The following is a 15,868-nucleotide window of genomic DNA, read 5'->3' on the forward strand; positions in this document are numbered from 1 at the left end:
TGAGCCCAAGGGGGTGGTAATCACGAAGCAAAAGAAACATCATGGCACAAACTTCAAAACACAACCTTGATTTTTCACAATTATGGAATGTCAGTTTCACGAGAAAGAACTCTCTAATTGCAGAAATGAGAGCAAAAGAGAGAGAAAGGAGTGGAGAACTCTAAGAAAAGGGCCTGTTTGGGCACTATATGGCACTTCATAACACATTAGTACCATTTAAGCAATAAGAAAAGATTAATTAAGCTTAATTGCTAGAAATCCAGAGAAAAATCAAGAAATTACTTTGGGAGAGCGAGAATCAACCTTCTAGCTCTATAAATTGCTCTAATATGTGACTCCCAAGAATGGAGGGGGTAGCAGTAGGAAGGACCAGGTAGCAAAAGGAAGATAAAACTACGACAAAAATGATCTCCAAAACCCCTATGAAGTAGGCACATTTTTCAGCATGAGATTAAGGAAAAGAAGCCTCTAGTTAGTCCAAATTCAGGATTACGGGTAGGTGAGGAACACAATGGGAAAGAGAATGGTGAGGGGTATGGTGAAAAGCATTCAGTCTCTTCTGGGAACGAGGTAAGGTGGACACATGGCAACGGGCAGGCTCTTTATGATTAAGGCCCAATTAATTAAGGTTACAATTTGGACATCCCTAGGTGTTCGAATGGTCACTTACAAGAGACCAAAATTTCATCTTTTTCAAAAATCGTTGAAATAGTTTGTTTCCATATTTTTAAAATAATTAAATAATTTCTTGTGATTTATTACTATAACGCACCATGCGTAGCTCAAAAATGAGATTTATCAGCATAAGTCTCAATAATGAACAACTTACGAAATTTTCTAGCTTTTCTCGAAGTAAAAATTCTCTCATCTAATATTTACCACACTGTTGCCCTATTGTAAAAGTTAAATAATATCAATTTATTATCTATCTCCGAGCCTTAGAATTTGAAAGTAATTTATATATCAAGGAAATTGCCAGCTTAAGAATTTTTCTAGCCAGCTTTCATAGTAAAATTCATATAGTTGTTTTTGATTGTTTAACTAATGCTTGGAATTGTCAAATGCTTTCAATTGTTGTATTTGTCAGTTTAAACTTGCCTCTTGGGGCTGCGTCGGGGGGGGGGGGGGGGGGGGGGGTGTTGAGGTAAGACACATGGCAACGGGCAGGCTCCTTATAATTAAGGCCCAATTAATTAAGGTTACAATTTGGACATCCGTAGGTGTCGGAATGGTCACTTACAAGAGACCAAAATTTCATCTTTTTCAAAAACTACTATAATAGTTTGTTTTTATATTTTTTAAATAATTAGATAATTTCTTGTGATTTATTACTAACGCACCATGCCTATCTCAAAATTGAGATTTATCAGCATAAGTCTCAATAATGAATAGCTTAAGAAATTTTCTAGCTTTTCTCGAAGTAAAAATTCTCTCATCTAATATTTTTTATCGCACCGTTGCCCTGTTGTAAAAGTTAAATAACATCAATTTATTATCTACCTCCGAGCCTTAGAATTTGAAAGTAATTTATATATCAAGGAAATGGCCAGCTTAATAATTTTTCTAGCCAGCTTTCACATTAAAATTCATATAGTTGTTTTTGATTGTTTAACTAATGCTTGGAACTGTCAAATGCTTGCAATTGTTGTATTTGTCAGTTTAAACTTGACTCTCGGGGGGAGGAGGGGGAGGCTAGATAACAATAACACACTTTAAAAAATACACAATTCAATTAACAAATAGGTGAAGCTAGTAAATCAATCGGCCAAAAGATCTCGTAACCATACATTATATGAGTGATGATAATGTATAAATAAACTAAACTTTAAAGCATAGGTGCATGAGAGTAACAAGGATACCATATGTTGGATCTTAAAGAGCTGCTCACTTTTATATTTGGATTTTGAGACTAGCATGAATCTGTTGTTGGCTATAGTTAAATCTATTTCTTTTGAGTAATGCCAAGATGATCTAAGTCACAAAAAATTGTTCAATAGAGTTTCCCCCAGGTATAAAATCAATAGTAGGTAGAACACCACTAATCCTTATTCGCATGAAAACATGATAGTGAAAGGTGAGGTATAAAATCAATAGTAGGTAGAACACCACTAATCCTTTTGTAAAAGCTAGAAAATCCAATAAACCTTGTTTAATTTTTGTAGTTGTGTTATGGGCTACCGCACCTTCCAAGAGAGAACTCTACCCATTCACAATCAGAAGTAATAATAGACAACAACCATCGTTGGTGGGTACTTACCAATGCTTCAAGATCACGTCCCTTGAGGCTCCCCAAGCTCGCTTTTGGAAGCGCCACTCCTCCAATCTCCACCTCCATGTTGTCATCACAGAGTCGCTCTCACCACAATGCAAGGAAATCTACCTCTCACTCTTCCACATACACATGCATAGAAGAGGAACACGCACTAGAGTATACTCTCACACTCTCTCTCTCACACACACGACAAAGCAAGAGCTCTCATAGCACAAAGGGAGATTGTATCCTTTCATTATGAGAATTTGCCTTTTATACAATTGGCCCTTATTCACACTTGGGCGCCCAAAACTTACTAAGGCCTTGGGTGGCCAGTATCTCCAAAATGTACAACTTTTATAGTGCCTTTACATGACACTTATTAATGTTCTCAATTGGAGGAGCATCTTTGTTAATCCAAAATGGGATTAACATCCCCCCTACCTGATGTTAACCGCTCCGGTTAACATTACCTTTCATGCGGCTACTACGCCCCTTTTGTAACCTATCTTTTTGTAACTGTGCAATGCGCTAATTGTATATGAGACATGGAATGATTGAGCTTATGGTTTGTGTAATGCCGGTCATGAGAAATAGATGTACATAGAGCTAGTGAAACTAGGAAGACTAGTTTTGGACCCCCACTTGAAAATGGGTGGTTGGACATTGTAAATATGAGCTCATGTATATAAGAGATTTTATGAAATATGAAAAGGGACAGTCCTATTTATCTCACTTGAGTTTGCCTTCTCTCTCTCTCTCTCTCTCCCTCTCTCTCTCTCTCATTTGAGCTTATGGTTGCATGCCTACTTGTGTTCTTGCTTGCTTGTATGCTTAGATTGTTGGTGTATGTGAGTAGGAATGGTAATGCTCTCCCTTCTCTTCTTCTCTACCCTCTTCTTGCTATCTACCATGTCCCATTTGCATACTAGTGGCATGAGGTAGAGGTTGAGCTCTCCATAGCTCCTTCCATCTTGCTGTTTACCTAGCATTGGATCTCTTCTTGGGTGACACAAGGAGAGTGTGAAGTGAGCCCCTAGCGGCTTCACATTAAGAAGTTAACCCTCATAGGGTTGGCTAAGTGCTATTCTTCAGATTCGCTCTTGCATGCATCCTTCTCTTCTTCTTTCTCTCTTGTGTGCAAGGCAGTGTGTTATTCCTTAACATCTTTGGCGCCGTTGCCGGGGAAGGCATTTGGCTTAGGGTCCTCTAGACCATTCATGTGCTAGAGTCTTCTTGGGTGACACAAGGAGAGTGTGGAGTGTAGCTTCACATCGAGGAGTTAACTCTCATAGGGTTGGCCAAGTGCTATTCTTTGGATTCGATTCTTGCATGCATCCTTCTCTTCTTCTTTCTCTCTTGTGTGCAAGGTAGTGTGTTATTCCTTAACATCTTTGGCACTGCTATTAGGGGAAGGCACTGCTATTAGGGGAAGGCATTTGGCTTGAGGTCCTACACCATTCATGTGCTAGAGTCTTCTTGGGTGACACCACAGAGCTAGCCCCTAGCGGCTTCACATCGAGGAGTTAACCCTCATAGGGTTGGCCAAGTGCTATTCTTCGGATTTGACTCTTTGCATGCATTCTTCTCTTCTTTTTTCTCTCTTGTGTGCAAGGTAGTGTGTTATTCTTTAACATCTTTGGCATCGCTGTCCGGGGAAGGCATTTGGCTTAGGGTCCTCTCCACCATTCATGTGCGAGAGTCTTTGATTTAGCCCAGTTGGAATGCAAATCCACCGGTTGGATGTTTAATCGTGTTTTGTTTTGTTTTTCATAAATTGCATTGAAGTGCATTCAATTTAGGGAGGCTGTCAAACCTGCAGCCATATAGTCCCAGTCAAGTTCAAAAATTCCTAGTTCTCGTAGTGCCACACCCGTTGCGGAAGTGCCATGTCCATTCCCTTCTCATCTAAAGCAAATGCCCATTTTGGAAGTGCCATGTCCGTTCCCTTCTCATCTGAAGTGAACGCCCGTTCCTTCTCTCACTTGCAATTGCCACGCTCGCGTCTTTTTCTTTGACCCCTGAATTTGCAAGCGAATGCCCGTTTCTTCTCACCGGAAGCGAACGTTCGTTCCACTCACTTTTTGGAAGCAAACGTCCATGGCTTCCTTGCCACGCCCGTTCCATTATGGACCAAATTTTGAACGCTCGTTCCCTTTCCTTTCGAAGCGAACACCCATTCTATCCTTTGTCTTAGAAGCGCATGCCCGTGCCAATCCAAAAGCGAACGTCCGTTCCTTCTCCCTTGAGAAGTGAACGCCCGCTCCCTTCACATTCTGAAAGCGTACGTCCGTTCGCTTACACCTGTAACTCTAGCATGTGGTGGCACATATCTATCCTGCCTAGCACCAGGTGTCAGTAAAACAGGTATGCCAAGCTCCTCATCCAAACTCTCTGAACTAGATGACTCATAACCTGTAATTCCAATTCCTTCGACCTTCTTCTTTCCTTTATCCACAGCACTACTCCCAGTGCTCACACTCTCATGCCTCAAACGTCCTGACCATGGACGTACACTGCTACTCTCAGCCTCTGCTCTGCTGGCCCAGATATAGTAGTAGAACTAGAACTTGCTTGTGGGGGCAAGTTCACATGCACATCAGCCTCAAGTGACTCAATGACTCCCTCATCTTTTGCTTTGTACCAACTAGCAAGCTCATCAAACACCACATCTCGTGAGATGACCACTTGTCTAGTTTGTGGGTTGTAACATTTGTATGCCTTTCGATCCTGTGCATATCCAACAAATACACATTTCTCTGCCTTAGGATCCAACTTCCTTCTTCTTTCATCATGGCTAGTAGATGCATCCAGAAATGAATCATTGGGCTTGATTTCCTCAACAAGTAAGAGTGAAACCAACTCATCAAAGTCTGGTAAACCTGTACTCCTCACTGAGATAGATGTATCAAAAGATTTGTATTCCTTGCCAAGACCACGCAAGGTAATATTCACCAAATCATCATCAGGCATGGGGGCATTTATTGTGGCGAATGCATGTGCAAACTTCTTGATTTCTTGCACATAATCATGTATGCTCCTTTTATTCCTTTTCACATTGTGTATCTGCTGTCGCAACTGAAACTTGCGAGCACTCGTATCTGTATCAAACATCTTGACCAAAGTATCCCATGCATCTTTGGGATTCTCAGCATCATGTATGTGTATGAGCATAGCATCAGAAATACATATAGACAGATAATGCAGCACTTTGAATGCTCTCTCTGACCATTGCTTATGAGCAATAAGCTGCTGCTGTGTAGGTTGTCGAGGTAGCTCAGGCTCTGGCTCAGCACCTGTAATGAGATTCCAAAATCCTTTTCCTTTCAAGAAACTTTTTATCCTGTACTTCCATGCCTGGAAGTTCTTCCTATCCAGCTTTTCACCAACAATCTGTACTCGATTATCCGACATGTTTGCTTAATGTGCACCTTCCGCACTCGTCCAAATCTGTAACCGAGCCTTCCTCAGCTCAACCACACTCCAATGAGTGTTCCAGATACTCCAAAGTAACCACAAATCTTCAAATTTGATGTAGAAAATCAACCTGTATGCATCCAAGATGAACTGACTCACGCAGACCGAGATACCCTGTTTTGATGCGCTTTCCACGGCTCCAAATAACAATGTAGTGGTGCAATCAAGTATGGAAAACTTGCATTGACATATAAACAACCTCAATGTAGAGTATCAACACCATCTGACATGTGTACATATCAATTTTTGAAAACCCCTTTCTCTGTTTTGGGAAAAACCAGAAAAACCAGTAGTAAAATGGCTCTAATTTCTTCAATATTTGTCCAAATTGAGAAACCAGGCATTCATTAGCTTAGCAATAGTGTCCATCAACTCCATGTAAGAGAAATTTGTCCAATTGTATAAGACCAAAGATTAATTGCTCAATTAAAATTGCTCTGTTTCTCTGCAACCAGTGGACAGCCTGTTTAATCAGCTCATTCCCAGCTCAATTAGGCATAATTCATCAATCCAATCACATAGCCCTCTTCTCAACTATGTGTAGCAACCAATTGCTAAAGCAATTGTGGAAGTAATCAACCAACCAAGTCGTAATTGATCTCCTCGTACCAAAATGATCAAAAAATCAGCTCTGTTTCTCTGTTTTGGCTGCGTCGCCTGTTGTAGGAGGGTTTGGGAGTGTTTGAAGTATCAATTGATGATAGAACTAAGTGCCCAACACACCTAGGCAAGTTTGTGACCCATCAATGCTTTGATTTTTACCAAAAATATGCTCCAAATGCATCAAATCTTCACCTTCTTTTCTCTGTTTTGTGAGAGCTCAAAAACCAAAATTTTTCACACATTTAAATGCATTCAAATTGCTCCAAAATCACAGTAGGGCTTGCATAGGAGTTGCCAATACATCTCTCATTGTTAGATACATATGTCTTTTGCCAGATTTACATGTATTTCCACCATACATCAATGCTTTCAAGCTTTAATGGAAAGCTTCCAAAAACCAGAATTTTTCTTTGCTTTGATTTTCTCTAACTTGTTTTGTTTTTGCCTGTATCACCTGCAATCCGCTCAAGTATGTTTAGAAGACCTTACCCGATAGGCCAAGCTCTCAGATCTGATAGTATTTGTTGGTGTGCTCCAAGCTTCACAGCTCCAATGGCAAGCTTCACAGCTTCTCTTCACACCTTCTTCTTCTCCCTCTTCTCTTCACTCACTCATAAACCCTAATAAATAGCACAAGTCTCTGATACCATGTTGAAAGAACGGTAGAGGGGGAGGAGACACACACACAGGAGCAAACCCTAATGTATATTGTAAACCCTAACCATAGAGGGAAGCCATCTCCCTTCTCACACAATGCATAATGCCATAATCCATAATCCACACAACACACTATGAGTTTTGTCCACACACCATCTAACCCTAGCTAATGTCCACACACTATGACCAGCTGGACACGCGGTCATTTATGTCTCACACATGTTCCTACCTAACATGCCAGCACATAGCATAGCTGGCTCACACTGACATCGAGCTTGAATCTCAACAGTAGCCACGCTTGAAAAATAATGTTAAACCAAAGTGGTTAACAAGCATCCTCTAGATCACACATGGAGATATAAAGGATGGAATGTCATCATCATAGTAGAGAGTGTAAAAGAGAGAGAGAGAGAGAGAGAGAGAGAGAGAGAGCTCTCAGCATGTGTGTGAGTGTGTAAATATGTGTGTGTGTGTAAATATATATTTGTGTACAATATATATATATATATATCCATTAATTTTAAATCTTTTAAAAATTAATATTCTTTTAAAAAGATTAATTACATTATTTAAAAACACCTTTGTTGTGACATTATTTTTTGTTCTTGTGTACTTCTTTTTGCTCCTCTTTACAATAAGCTACACAATCTCCTTCCCAGAATCTATGTTTCACCAATGGTCGAGTTCTCGTGAGTGCAAAGTTCTTTTACAAGAATAAGTATCCCCCATGTCATTTTATGGATTGCAAGAATTAGTAAATATTAGGTCCGAAGAGTTGTGTGTCCCTCTAAAGCCTATCTCTAATCATCAGGGGGAGGAGTTCTATATACTTGACACCTCTCTTTTAGCCAATTAAAATGGTAAATTAAAAAACAGCCACATTATTTAAAGGTGATAATTACCATTCATTTGGTGTGTACTTTGTACCTTTGTTGTGACATTATTTTTTGTTCTTGTGTACTTCTTTTTGCTCCTCTTTACAATAAGCTACACAATCTCCTTCCCAGAATCTATGTTTCACCAATGGTCGAGTTCTCGTGAGTGCAAAGTTCTTTTACAAGAATAAGTATCCCCCATGTCATTTTATGGATTGCAAGAATTAGTAAATATTAGGTCCGAAGAGTTGTGTGTCCCTCTAAAGCCTATCTCTAATCATCAGGGGGAGGAGTTCTATATACTTGACACCTCTCTTTTAGCCAATTACTTTGCAATAGTTGATGCTTCATTAAAATCAAACCCACAACCAATAGCCATCTTAGGTAGCCCAACCAAAGGACTTCCAACTCAATCAAACGTGATAGATTTATGCAATCCCTTACAAGACAATAATAAAACTGGTGCATCAACCTCATCCACAGTTACACGAGGAGAGGGTAAGAGCATCTTGGAATACCTTTGTAGCATGAAGAAGGGAAATACATTAACAAATATTTTGTTGAATGTCAAAGAGGCTATCAAAGTCATGGAGATTCCTAGGCAATATAATGATATTACATTTGAGTTCCCACCAACCATGGGATCGTCATACCATACTTGGACAATATATCCAAGCCATATTGTCTCAGTAATAACAAAATTCCATGAGGTGATCTCACCACCTCTATGCCCAAGAAATTATACCACAACTCACCCAAATCCTTCATCTCAAACTTTTTCTTCAAAAGCCTCCTGACATCATGAATGTCAACATCACTATCACTAGTGATGATAATCAAGTCAGCGCGATGACTGATTAATAGCATGATCCCTTTGTATTTTTCACATAAAGCAAAAAAATTACATTGGATATCTAGAATCCAGTGGTAATAATATACTCCCCAATCTTATTTGACCATGCTCTGGGTACTTGCTTCAAGCCATACAAGTCTTTGCGTAACCTACACATAAAATTTGGGTGTGCATCACTCTCATAACCTAGTGGTTGCATCCTGTATACTTCTTCTTGCAAATCACCATGCAAGAAGGCATTCTTTACATCCATTAGATGTAAAGACTAACCCTTTGTTGTAGCTAGTGCAATGATAGCTCTCACGGTTGCCATTCTCGCAAACAACAAATGGATCGAATGTCTCCTCATATTCAATGCCATAGGTTTTCTCATAGCCTTGGCAACCAATCTTGCCTTATACGTGTTTATTGAACCATTTGCATTATGCTTGACCTTATACACCTACTTACATCCAATCGCCTTCTTTTTTCTTAGGCAAATGCGCACTAACTTCCATGCTGCATTTGCATCCAATATTTCCATCTCCTCATTCACGCCATCTTCCCATCTTTTATTTCCAAGTTCTTGCTCAAAAAAAGTGGGCTTAAACTCTTTTATTGCTTTAACCATGTAAGCATAATGATGGGCTATATATCCATCATATCTCAACCTATCAAACAGGGTACCTAAACCTCGTAGACCTACATACACCTAGCTCACTGCTAGGTGTCCTCAAAATAGCCCTAGTTCTCCTTACACCAAAAGTAACCACAGACATAATGCCAAGCTCCTCGTTAGACTCTGCTCAAATCCACTAGAGTCACCATCTACATATGAGTGACCTATCTACAGAGATCAGGTACAAAAGGATGGTCTACCTTTTTCTTCCCTTTGCATGATACATGTGTACCTACATCTATCCTTAACTTTCCTGATCATGGACTAACACTCAATCCATTGCTAGAGGACTCTCTAGATCCTCTAAGCACCTAAAATTTATACTCTACATGTAGTGCAACATCAGTACTTCTTACATCTACATCTTCTATTTCCTTAATTGTTGGTGCATATACTAGCTACTCATCTCATCAAAGAAAACATCTCTGCTTACTCTCATCTCACGAGTGGTAGGGTTATAATATCTATAACCTTTCTTCTGCAAAGCATAACCAAAGAAGATGCATTTCTTTACCTTTGGATCCAACTTTGTTCTCACTTTCAGGAACATGCACATATGTAATACACCCAAACACTTTCAAGTGAGACACATCCAATTTTATGCCTATAAACTTTGGTTTAGGCGTCATGAAAAGTTGCACTGGGTGTCCTATTCATAATGTACATGGCAGTTACTACTTCTTCTATCCAAAAATAATGTGGCATATTCTTTTCAGACATCAAGGCACGTGCCACTTCTACAATGTGCCTATTTTTCCTTTCTACAATACCATTCTATTACGGAGTGTACCTGTATGTAAATTTTCACTTGATTCCCTGCTTTCTTAAGAAATCACTAAACTCATTGGAGAAATACTCTCCCCCACCATTTGATCTCAGGCATTTTATTTGTATGCCTTTTTCCTTCTCGACCCCAAGACTTTAAATCTTTGAAAGTTGAGCAAACACCCCACTTTTCTCCTTCATGAAAACCCACACTTTCCTAGTGTGATCACCATCAATGAATGTAACATAATATCTGTAACCTGCAATTGTTACAATCTTGGTCGGTCCCCATACATTTGAATGTATAATATCTAATTGCCTTGTACTGACATGCTTTTTATGTGGGAAAGCATGTTTGGCATACTTCACATACTTTATGCATACCATCAACCTTAAACTTTGGTAAACTTGCAACAATATTTTGGGCCTGTATAGACTTCAATCTCGCTGGTAATTCACATGACCAATGGTGTGCCATATGTCAATATCTACATGACACTTGTTCCATGTGTAAACATGGTTGCCTTTACCTTAGGCATGTTCACATCCAAACTAAACATCCTGCCATTTCCATTACCCTTTACAACCAAGTGAGACTAAATTTTGAAGTCTTCCACAAAACATCCTTAAGGATTAAACCTAACTTGTAAACCATCTGTCCAACAGAAACCACATCCTCTTGACACCTCCACACTCCATGACAAACTGATTTATGGGATCGGCTTTCCCTCCCCCAAACTTTGTCTCTGCTGCCCACCCTTTCTTTATTTCCTCCACCACATGCCACCCCTCCTCACCTATCCTCATCACCTCCTTCTCCAATGCCACCTTCACCACCTCTTCACATTGGATTGGGTCCTTCGACACTCCCCCTTGACAAACCCTCATCATCAACTCACCCACCCATCGTGCTTGATGCATTACTCTCTGTACACAAGTCTCTACCTTGAAAACACCTCCCCCCACTAGGAACCCCAAACCCAACAATCCCTATCTATATTCCCTTAGAGGAAGGAAAAATCCCCCCATAGCAATCACCCCACACAACCAAGAAGAGGTGGATCCCCCACTCAATCCCCTTCATTGGCGTGACCCCCTAGATTGCATTGAATTTGAACAAGCCATCCAAATCCTTCTTGGTCACCAACTCTAATAGGATCACCTTATCAAAGTCACAAATCATATGGACATTAGTATCCTACGACTCTACATTGATGCCAAGTAGGATGCTTATTAGAAGAAGTGGCACCCATGCGTAGGTAGCAAGGGGGGCACACACGATGCGACCCAACGCAGATACAAGGCCAATAACTTTTGATCTCATGGGAGAGCAACCTATTTAGTGAATTCCCCTTCCTTTTAAAACCCCACTTTTGGCTCGAGTACTACAAAGCCCCGTGGCATATCCACACCAACCTGGCGTACCTCCCATCTTCTGCGTCAATGGGACCTATTCTGCCAAGAACTACAACAAAACACAAAGATATAATCCAACTTCCCATGGTTCAGTCCTCCCCCTTCTCTCGTAGCCCTTACATAGAAGAAATCATGATAGCCCGAATGACAACCTTCAATGCCAAATACGAGCAAGTGCCTGATCTGGCCATTATCACCACCATCTAATTCTTTAACCTCATTATCACCCTATTCACCAAGTTTCCAACATGGCATCACTATGATAAAGGCAACCAAGGCCTTGCCTTTGACATCAACAAGGGCCCCACACTCAAAAAATGCTTTGGGTACTATGAGCATATTCAATGGGGATGCCAGCCTGGTGACTCCAAACCAACAAAGACATGATGGAGATAGTGTTCTGGATAAGCTACAAAGACATGATGGATAAGCTACAAAGCTTTCCCACCGCTCCTGCCAATATCCTGGATCACGATACGATTTCTCCGTAGGTACTCCCTCTACTACTGCCACTAAGCTTCATTACTAGTTTCAAGGATGCAATCTAAATTAGGGAGGGGGGTATGTTAACCATAATGGTTGACATTACTCCTACTATTTATTGTATCAAAAGTGCGGTTGCACTTCATGTAACACGTTTTTATGCAAAACTGGCTAAGCGCTTCATGTAAAAGATATGGGATGACCAACCTTATGCCATGTGTAATGTCAACAACCATGAGCTAGAAAGCCTAAGTGTACATAGAGCTAGATAACTAGTTTTGGGCCCCCAATAACGTTCAATTTGTGGTTGACCAATGTTGTAAAAAGTGAGCTCTCAGACATAGGTTACTTGAAAGAAATATGAAAGGATATACAATTGCATTATCACATTTGAGTCTTCTTCTTCTCTCTTGCTCTCTTGTGTGGTGATGGTTGTGAGGTTGTTTTCTTATGCATGCATGCATGCTTGCTAGATTGTGTGTGTGTGCTTGTAGGTTATGTTCTCCATGTCCTCTCCATTCCCTTCTTCTCTATCTCTTTCTCTCTCACCGTCTCTACACACATGAAGGTATTGAGGTAGAAGCTGAGCTTTCCATAGCTCCTTCCCTCTTTGTTCTCTACCTAGCACATGGAAGCTCCACTTAAGTGACACAAGTGGTGGTGTAGTAATCCCTCTTAGTGGCTTCACATCAAGGAGTTAACCCTCACAGGGCTCACTTAGCCCCACCCCCCTTGCATCTTCTCTTATCTTCTCCCCTCATGCCCCTGAATCGGGTTGGCTAAGTGCATGCCCCTAAATTGAACCCCCTTGCATCTTCTCCCCTCATGTAAGGTGAACGTTCATTTTTGTGAATAGCCAATAAGAAAGTGCTCTTACCTTATGCTTATGCTGAAATAAAGTGCTCTTACCTTATGCTTATGCTTAAATAAAATGCTCTTACCTTATGCTTATGCTTAAATAAAATGCTTAAATAAAGTGATCTTACCTTATGCTGCTTAAATAAAATGCTCTTACCTTATGCTTATAAAAGGCTTTATGTTATAGTTATTGAGTACCATGGGCCAATAAGATCATCAAGTTTATTTCATTAAGGGTCTGGCTTGAACTCTAGCTACATTCTTTTGATGTGTTGAAATTATTCAAAATTTTCCTTTAGTGCTTTGATTCTTTACATGTTAGTCCATGTAACTTATCAATTGTGAGCACTTAAGATGGGCCATAGATGTTTCTTGAGAGAAAAGTGTCTGAGTACATTTCTTGGTACTTTACATCACCCTTCAATTATTACATTGCATCTATAACATGTCTCTCCACATTTTGGACATGTTACCTTAAGTCTATTGACTAAAAAAAAATGCACTCATTTACATAATAATCATAATTCTTGTACTCCATTATGGAATACCAAAAAGTGGATACAAACTACCTGCCTTACCAACACCTGCAACCATGGCACAATCATAGATATGCTAAAATTAGTGTAGGAAATATGATGGGGGGTGGCAAAGAAAGTTGATTAAGGAACTTCATATCCTAGGTAAAATAAAACAAATCCATCTCAAGTGGCCTAAACTCATGCACAAGTTTAAGGAAGACTTAAAACCCAAACAATACTTGGATATTTTAGGCTAGATTTACAATACCTTTGCTGAGCTAGATGACTTGAGGGAACCCATACTTCTCCCATGCAGCCATAGCACCTAATATTAGTGTCCAAACAAGTTAGTGAATGGAGAGACTAGAGCTTAAGCTTAAGGTTAGAGAAATACAAAAGATCCCAAGATATGCACATTTGTATCCTCAAAGGGATTTAGTGTAATGTGTAAAACGTCACAAAACTTACCAATATTGAGTGCCAGGCAAAGAATGACACTTTACCACATACCTTGTGTGCTAACCATGACACAACCAATGATGTTACCCATGCATCTCTAATTCTTTACCTTACCATCAAAGACCCCTACTAGTATAACCAACTCCTCTCACATCTATAACCAGAGCTCACACTCAAGCTATTGATGGAATGAACACACAAAGATTAGAGTACTCAACATACCTTTACCTTTATTTGTCCTATAACCACAACCTCTAGCACTTAGAGTCACAACTATCAATCAAGTGCTAATTGAGGAACTTATGGAAATGCAGGGTTATGAAGTTACTATTGAAACAAATCATCCTTACATAGAGACACCCATAAAACAAATTCCCTAGTTACTAAGAGAGGGATATCGATTCTAGTTACTATTAATACCATAAAGGGATATTAATTTTAGTATTGAAGTGGGAGTACAAGCCCAATGGGTGATTTATTAATACTATAGCTTGTGGATCCCCTCTATAATGCTACCATTGTCATGGACCTTATAGAGTTATGAAATGCCTAGTTAGGAATGTGCAAACCATCCATGCTATGACTTTGCTAACCCTTACATGTAACAATGTAGTGTTATGAAAACTTACACAAGGATCATCCTTTGTAGAAAAGCTATGAAGCCTAACCATGCCATTGTATTAATGTACTAAGTGTGAAACAAGGAAAGATGAGCTTGATACATTTAAATGCTCTTACCAAGTTAGGAAAAGCTAGGAAAATAATAAAATCTAATGTTTAAAGGGAAGATACATCTAAATAAACTTGTAGAAGGACAGTTAAAAAGTATGGTAAGAAAAGATAATGGTCTAAAGTGGATTGGACAATGACATAGACACCATCACTATAACTTCTTCCGATTAGAAATCGCTTTTGTTGGAATTTCTCAACCAAGTAGGCACTAAGAGACATTGCATGAATAAGCTCCATCCAAAACCCCACAAGGATTGGGAGAGGACCCTATCCCTAGGGAAAGAAATTAATAGAATTAAGGAAGCCATGTACTTGGTATTGTTATGGCTCACTCCAACCACATCCAACAAGAGATTACCTAGTGAACCGTAATTGTTTTGTGAGTGAGGATCTTTCCAATGGTCAAGATCATAACCCTTGAGGTCTCCAAGCTCTACAACTCCTTGAGAATATCAATTCCACCATGCCTCTCGCGCGAGCATTATCACACCGTCGTGTTGCACTATGGGTACTCTTCCCTCCTCTCACCTCACTTACTTCACTCACACACACTCACTAGCATGCATTAGGGAGAGAGATTAGCAAGAGCAAGACTCAATTACAAAATGGGAGAGTTTGTTGTATTATGAGAGAAATTCACTTATATACATGGCCATAAGTGTTCACACTCACTTAAACTGTGGCCGACCGGGCACTTTAGGCTCATAAGATGCCTAATGCTATTACAATGAATACTCTCATAATATATCCATGAATTAAATCACTCGGGACTTCATCCTAACTTACTACCACACACTCTTGAAGCGGGAATTACTATAAATACTCCATCACACCATTACGGGCGCTCGTCCAAAATTGTAGCTTTGGACACCAGTTTTCTTCATATCTTGAATGTATGACCCTTTGGTGTATCTACCTTGACTCCTTGATGTAAGATAATGGTGGTAGCTCTTGTTAACCCTAGGAATGGGTTAACATCCCCCCTTCTTGATGGCAATCCCATCCTCGTGATCGCGTTGAAGGCCTTTGTGTGGGGAGAATGGATAAGCTTTGTTGATGGCTTTGATGTTGAGTGATGTTTAATGGTCTTTGTCCCTCCAGAAGGAATGAGATAGGTTAGTTGGTGAATGAAAAGACTAGTGGTTTATTGGGAATTCCTAATGGGGTGGTGGGGGGGGTGGGGTTTTTTGCAACAAGTGATTGCATTTTTATATTTTTGTGAGCTCTTTTTTTTTGCCCACTTTCCCATGTGCCAATAATGCC

This window comes from Cibotium barometz, chromosome 20 (assembly GCF_041138505.1).
Source record: "Cibotium barometz isolate CiBa-2024 chromosome 20, ASM4113850v1, whole genome shotgun sequence".
NCBI classification, from domain to species: domain Eukaryota; kingdom Viridiplantae; phylum Streptophyta; class Polypodiopsida; order Cyatheales; family Cibotiaceae; genus Cibotium; species Cibotium barometz.